Source organism: Balearica regulorum, chromosome 2 (genome assembly GCF_011004875.1).
Source record: "Balearica regulorum gibbericeps isolate bBalReg1 chromosome 2, bBalReg1.pri, whole genome shotgun sequence".
NCBI lineage: Eukaryota > Metazoa > Chordata > Aves > Gruiformes > Gruidae > Balearica > Balearica regulorum.
Window position 1 is genome coordinate 1,812,825 of NC_046185.1, and position 7,531 is coordinate 1,820,355.

A 7,531-nucleotide genomic window follows, 5' to 3' on the forward strand; every position below is an offset into this window, starting at 1 on the left:
GATCATCTGACTGATCTCCTGCCCAGAAACTAATGTTGGCCCCCAGTCATTTTAGCCCTCCTCTCGTCCATCTAATCTCTTCCATGTTTCCTGACCTTCTGTTGCTTCTCCTTCTTCATCTCTGTCTTGCAAACCCCAGGCTGTGTAGCTACAGCTGAGTTTCTGTTCTCTTTGTTGCAGACTGAGTCTTGTAGGGTGGAGAAGGAAGGATTGAACAGGTGGTTGATTGCCCAAATGGCTTTATTCAAAGGGGTTGCTCCTTCTTTGTCCTTTCTGTTCTTTGATGGCCGGCCGTGTGGTGACTCATGATGTCCGCTGATATCCAGCAGCAAACTTCCTGATAACTCTTTCCTTTGAAGCAGAAGTGGGACAGGCAGTCAAATGGAGGCTCCAGAAGGGCTGAAATTATCAGCTCCAGCTCCACCCAAATTGTAAGCATGCAGAGAAATCGTAAAGTTTGAGAACATTATATCTGACTGGTATCTAGCAGGACTTTGAATCAGATATTCCATAAAGAAGAGGGGCAAAGATGTTTTTACCCTTTGCTCAGGTGTTGCAAAGCTGCAAACCAGCCTCCGGTGTCCTGATTCCTGCATTTGAACCCCAAAGGCATTGTTCTCTTGCTGCAGCTGCTCTCAAAAGCAGGAGGCAGAGCATTTAGGACTTTGTAGATAACCAGCAGCTTTTATAGGCAAACAGAAGATTATGAGACATTTCCTATTTATATTGCCAACTGTGAATATAAATCTAGATCTACCTTGACTGTAGATATTGGGAGTTCTCCAGGTCTAACACTGGAAACTCACTTGGCAATAATCCACCCAGATGAAGCCATTAATTTATGCCACTTATTACCATTTTTCTTTGAGTAGCTGCCGTCACTGAACTATCTGCCCACAGATGTGATGATCAGATTGAAGCTAAACGGTACAAAAAACCCCACTCAGACATCAGTAGCACTGCTAGCACGACCATAGGTAAATTAAAGTATTAAAAGCAATAAATGGAATGAATTGCCTTTCACTCCTCTCCGGACCCATCAGACCAGCCTGAAGGCAATGCCGAGGTGAGAAAACAACCCACATGCATTCCTAGCCTCTCAAATAACGCATGATCCCTGCCCACTCTTTCAAAATTGTTGTCTTCATCATCACTCGGTCCAAACGCAGGGAAGATATATATCCTGTCCCCAGGTGAGGGTGCTTTTCCTGGGCTGTGGAGACGACTGAGAGAAGATGAAGGCCTCCCTCCTTGCCGTGGTGGCTTTGATCCTATGTGCAGATCCAGGTGAGGTATCGCGGTTCGCTACTAGACGAAGAATAGTTGCGAGCTTTAAAATCAGGGAGGCCTCGTAGCCAGGGAAAGAAATCACAAGAGAGGGTGCCTTAGCTCTTGCAGTGGTTCAGTTGGACGACACAGTGCGTTTCTTCTCTGTAGTCTCAGCCTGGATGTGTGAAAGGTTTATTTTCTGCAGGGAAATTTCCTTACAGACTCATGCACTACTGGATTTTTATGAAAGCAACACAGAAAAAAGGACAGTTGCCACTGTTCTGCCTTTGTTAAGAGACTTTCCAGTGAATTTGTCTGTTGAGATGGTGCAAGGCTGTGGTTATTTCTAAATCTCGATGAAGAAGCGCTTCAGCCTACGATAGCACAATACATCAACAACTCTGTGCACCTGGTTCCTGCTGCAGACAGTGACGCTGCTTCTAACAGCAGCAGTGGGACAGGACCAGATCTACAACATCTGGCTTTGTGCAGCTGCCTGCTGAACGCCTCTGATCTCTGCTCATCTCAGAGACCCAAGAAGCTTGCTGATTTCAGAGATTTTTGGACAAAGTTGGGGAATTAGGGAGAAGTTGGGTTGCGGACTAAATGGGTTAAGCAGCCTTATGCTGGGATATTGGGTGAAGATGTATATTTGTGTTTTATTTGCATTTTAGATTATGTATTTTATTTCACAGAGAGATTGCAAATGAAATCAGAGCCCTCTTAAAGTATATGATCTTACAGGCTCTATAGGCAAGACAGTTAAGCAACCAGAGAGAATAAATGTTATCCTCATTTTGTAGTGAGGAACAGGGTTTGCCAGCGCTTGAAAATTTGCCACATTGTCTGGTGCAGAAAAATAATTTTTTGGAATAGTTATTTCTGTCTCATTGTGGCCTAAGAATACCTTTCTGCTATTTAGCTTTGTTCACTTACCAGAATAGTGATTCTGACAAATTTCCAAGTGTTAACAAGGCCCGGGGGACAGAGAGATTGTCTTCAGTGCCAAAACGAAGACTGCCCTAATCTGCATTAGATAACCTAGGCAGTAAAAATGGAGCGTCAGACTGGACGTGTCTTAGGGCTGAATTCACACAGCAAAGAGTTAAAAGCCCTTCTTGCCTTTTATTTTTTTTAACCCAGGTAATGCATATATGTTTGAGGGCATTGAAGTCCCACCCAAAGACACAGGCTTGGGAGACTGACTTCTTTAGGCTATGGAGGTCCCAATTAACCCTATTCAACTGCCAATGCTTACTGCCCAGTTAGGCTATAGTCTACGTTGTAGTGTCTCCAGCAACTAGAAAGGGTTGGGACACCCCTGTAGGCTCTTACAGAGGAGCCTGTCCTTCCCAGCTCCCTGCATCACATCAAACCCAGCACCCTTGGCCCATCGTGCTATTATTGTGAGCGCAGGGCAGGAAGGGCAGACGTATACAATCATAGAATGGTTTGGATTGGAAAGGACCTTAAAGACAATATAATTACAAACCCCCTGCCATGGGCAGGGACATCCTCCCCACTCCACCAGGTTGCTCAAAGCCCCATCCAACCTGGCCTTGAACACTTCCAGGGATGGGGCAGCCACAGCTTCTCTGGGCAACATGTTCCAGTGCCTCACCACTCTCACAGGGAAGATTTTTTTCCTAATATCTAATCTCAATCTCCCCTCCTGCAGTTTAAGGCCATTCCTCCTTGTTCTGTCACTCCCTGCCCTTGTCACCAGCCCCTCTCCAGCTTTCCTGGAGCCCCTGCAGGGACTGGAAGGGGCTCTAAGGTCTCCCCGCAGCCTTCTCTTCCCCAGGCTGAACAACCCCAACTCTCTCAGCCTGTCTCCAGAGCAGAGGTGCTCCAGCCCTCTGAGCATCTTTGTGGCCTCCTCTGGACTCAGTCCAACAGCTCCATGTCCTTCTTGTGTTGGGGACCTCAGATTACTGGTGCGTGTATGCACAGATGTGTATACCTGAGCGCATGTGTTGGGTATAAAAGTGCAAGTGTGTGGATGGCAGAACGGGTTGGGTCCAAGTTTGCAGCCCCATCATTTTCAGCAGACCTACACTTTGTGTTTTTGTTAGTCAATGGAAAGCAGGTGGTAATTTTTGCTGCTGGGACTAGCAGTATTTTGTCTCCATCTTCCATATCCTCTGTCTCCTCCTGCAGCAAATGCCCTGTATTGCTACACCTGTGACTGGGAACAAAGCAACTGGAGATGTCTGAAGGCCAAGAAGTGCTCGGACAAGGATGAGTACTGTGTGACCAATGTTGCCTCAGTAGGAATTGGTATGTGCTAGCTCTGTATCCTCTGATAGGGACTCAGGAATGGGATGTAGGGTTTTGTTATGGTCGTGCTTTGTTGACAGATGGGCTGAGGAGTCATGGGGAAGCACTGAGAGAAGAGGAAGGACAAAGAGAGGATCATTCAGAGGAAGAATACATAAATTTGAACTTTGATTAGACAAGAGGATGAAAAGAAACAGGTGGCCAGGGTGGATGAGAAGATCTAGAGAGATATAGAGGGGAACAAAATTATTTCCTTCAAGCAGAAAAATCTGGAAATGTGTTTTCAATCCAGGCATGAACATTGTCTCATGGACGCCATTGCACACCTAAGAAAGCCTTGACATGAAGGTCCATGCTGGGAGCTGCCAGATGCCCAGAAGGGATATTGAATACCTTGTGTAGCTGGTCACCAGCAATTATTGGGCTGTGGTGGGATTGGGGTGGGTGTCATTGGTTGTGCTGGCCCTTGGGGCTATGGGGGACAGTGGGACTCATTAGCCCATCTCCCTCCTGTACAAGATCAAGGAGCACTCCTCAAACTCTCATTGCTAATGCTGCTCTCTCTTCTTTGGTCAAGGCTTTTTGTCTTTGTGGAAAAGGATCACCAAGAAGTGCTCCGAGACCTGCCCACACCACAACTTCAGCCTGGGCTTGGCTTCCTACACCTCATATTGCTGTCAAACCTTCTTGTGCAACCTGAGTGCATGCCCAGGACCCAGGCTAGCTCGGGATTGAGATGGCAGGTAGTCCTGTGCCAGTCTCCTCCTTCACCTGCTCAGCAGTGGTGGGAGAAAGGGGCTCCTGAAGGCCTGAAGAGCATGGTCAGATTCCCCCAGGAAGGTATGGACACCAAGCATGCTGCAGACTAGATAAAGTATTATGGTCACCAACTCCTGCTCTGTGTTGCCTCCCAACCTGTAGCTTCTCACTTGCTTCTCATGCCTGAGCTCTGTCGCCCTGGCAGCTTGATGGAGAAGCGGCCATGGTATGTCCCCTGCAGCCTGGGGGAGGGAGATGCTGCTTCTGCATGTCCTGCAAATCTCTAGAGGGGTTTCTCCTGCAGTCTTACCTGATCTCAGGTGCAGCTGGGAGCCACACATCTTCCAGAATCAGGGAGGGGGAGTGGGCAAAAATAACAACCCCTCCGTGACTGCTCAGAAGGGAAACTGTGCAAACTCACAGGGATGCTGCTGTGGAGGGGAAAAAGGCAGTCCTGTGTATAAAATCCCGAGCCTGCAGTAGGTGCTAACCACAACTCTCCTCCCTTGCACCCCGTGCTTTTCTGCATAGCCCGCACATCTGTGCACATCTGCACGCATCTGCTTATCTGCAGTCTTTGTCCCCACCTCCATTTCCAGCAGCTGTCTTTGGTCACCCCTTTCTTAGTGTTGCCTTGCTTGTTTGTGGCTGTTGTTCGAGCCAAGTGACCTTACCCAGGGTGAGCACTGCCCTGGACTTACTGCTTGGCAATGTGTCTTCCAGCAAGCCGTTCATCTACCCGTCCCTCAGACATCCCCCAAAGCAACTGCAGAGTAATGAAAAGTATTTGCAGCATTTTGGTCGAGCTGGTGAAGAACAGTGGAGGGGTTTATAAGAGAAGAATACAGATTTCAGGGAGGCCAAATATTTCATGTAGATGTTTCCAAAGACTGCAGAGAAATGAGGGTAAAAGGAAGCTGAAAAAAATGAACAATGATGAGAGCCCAGAGATTTTTCATTGCCAGAGGTGCTGCTGAATGCCTCTCCCGCCTCCCAAGCAGCACTTTTTGGAGGAATTTTGTTCTGGCAAGGGCATGGAAATGCTTAAACTCAGGTCAGCCTGGGCTCCCAATTCTGCAAAACATTACTCAGCCAAGGGATGACGCTCTGTGCTGTGATTCGAACCCAGCCCTTGTAAACAAGGGGGACAAAAGGGGTTTTGAGCTGTGCTGAGTGCGTCTGCCTTGACCTGGTGCCCGTGGCTGCTCTGGATGAATGCCTTCTTCTGAAGTGCTGCATAACGGGAGTCTTCAGAGATGCGTGCTCTCGTTTATTAATCGACTTCTACTTTCCTTTACCCCCTCCTTCTCACAGTTGCACCATGCTGCGAGGGCAGATCTCCATGCCGAAGGAGCCACGCTGGGTGATGCACCTCCCTTTACCTCTTCATTAGACCACGATCTCTTTCATACCCTATTTAGTAATTTGCATTTTTCACCCTGAAGTAATCTAAGCCCCCTCCTGTCCATCAGCCTGAATGCTCAAAAGCTCTAATTTACTCCTCACACAATATTTCTCATAAAAAAAAGGGACTTGTGTGGGTTTTTTTTCCTGTGTGCCAGAATTATTCAGCTCTCTGAAAGCACTGAGGAATCCCAGTTGGACACACTCTAATAATTAATATTTCATTGTGTTGGATTTACACGTCCTGCAGTAGTGGAGACAGAGTCCCCCACAGCCTGCAGGAAAACAGAGTCGGGTATTTTTTTTTGCTGCTTTGAAGCTGTTTTCTGCTTGGTTTGGTCTGCCTTTGCTGCGGAAAAGCATTCTTGTATCCCATGGTTAATACAAGGGGAAATAAATCATCCTGGGTGTAGTTGAAGAGCAAAGGGTTATTTCCCTTGCCCAAAGGGCAATGCAGCTCAAAGACATTGAAAACTGCCCTCCTTCCACGGTACAAAGCTACCCCGGTGGCAATTGCTCCCCTCCAATACACCTAAGATGCGTGGGGAGGAAGAAGAGGTGGGTGTGATTCCTAACCACTAATTTTGACCAGGAATCGGGGCCAATTGGGACCACAGAGAGATGGAAGTCATTAGCACATGGATGAGGCTGTCCAGAAAATTACCCCGAGCCTGTGCCCCTTGCTGTGTCGTTGGGCAAGGCAGCATTCGCCCCTTGGGTTCGAAAGGTGCTTGGAGGACCCTAAACAGAAAGGGGTTGTGCATTGGGTGGAAAGGAACTAGTTGTCACCATCACTACAGACCACACTGAGCTTCTCTGACCCCATTCAAAGATGTGATGGTGATGGGAGAGGTGGGAGAGAGGTGAAGGAGCCCTTCTGCTCTCCCCAGCACAAGGTAGGGCTCAGGTGCAATACCTGAGCGGTTTGGTGCACTGCACAGTGCAGAAGAGACGACTCAGCTGGAGATGGTCCAGGGTGTTGGAGAAAGATGCTACAGAGACTTGACACAGTGTTATTGCAGGCATTTGGGGAGAGACCCAACCAGCCGGACATGGGGAGAGAGGGGAGAAAGGGCTGTTGTCCTCCAAAAGGGGCTAACAGACCTTGGTGCAAGGCATGGAGAAAGGTTTGTGGAGAAAGAAGTGCTCAAGCATGGCACTTTTAGAAGCAGCAGCACAAAGCAAACATAGAGTCCTTTCAGTGGCTGGAGCTGGCAGGCACATGCAGCATTGAGATGAAGCAACAAACAATTACAAATGGTATAATAAATCCCTGATTGTGGATAATAACCAGCAGTTTAAATACGTAAAGGACTGATCGGATGGACGTCAGGGGGAGTTGTGACATGACTCCTTCGTGTCCACTCTGTAGGACAGTCGGACTCGCCGCGTGTGGTTGTCACCCTTCCCCTCCGCTGTCAGAGCTACCAGCTTACAGCCTTGAGCAGCCAAACTCACGTAATAAATTTAGCCTTGCGCCGAGCTGTGCGTGTGGGCAAGGTTAGAGGAGGCTGGAAGTGGGATGGAGCCATCAAACCTTGCAAAAACAGGAGCAGTGGTGCCCTGGGCAGGGGTGCCTGTGGGTGGGGATGGCAGATGAAGGCAGCCAAGCCTCCTGTGACCAGCAGCCACCCCATCTGCACCACGGCCACCCACGCCACTGAGATGAGCATCACGCCAGGCAGGAAAACACCAAACCACCTTTCTGAAGCGCATCATCCCCTGATGTGTTGCCTAATTCTCCGCAGGGCTCGGGGCAGGGGGTGAGGTCTGTGTTTCATTTGTGGGGCGGCCAGCATCGTCGGGATGCTGGTGAGAC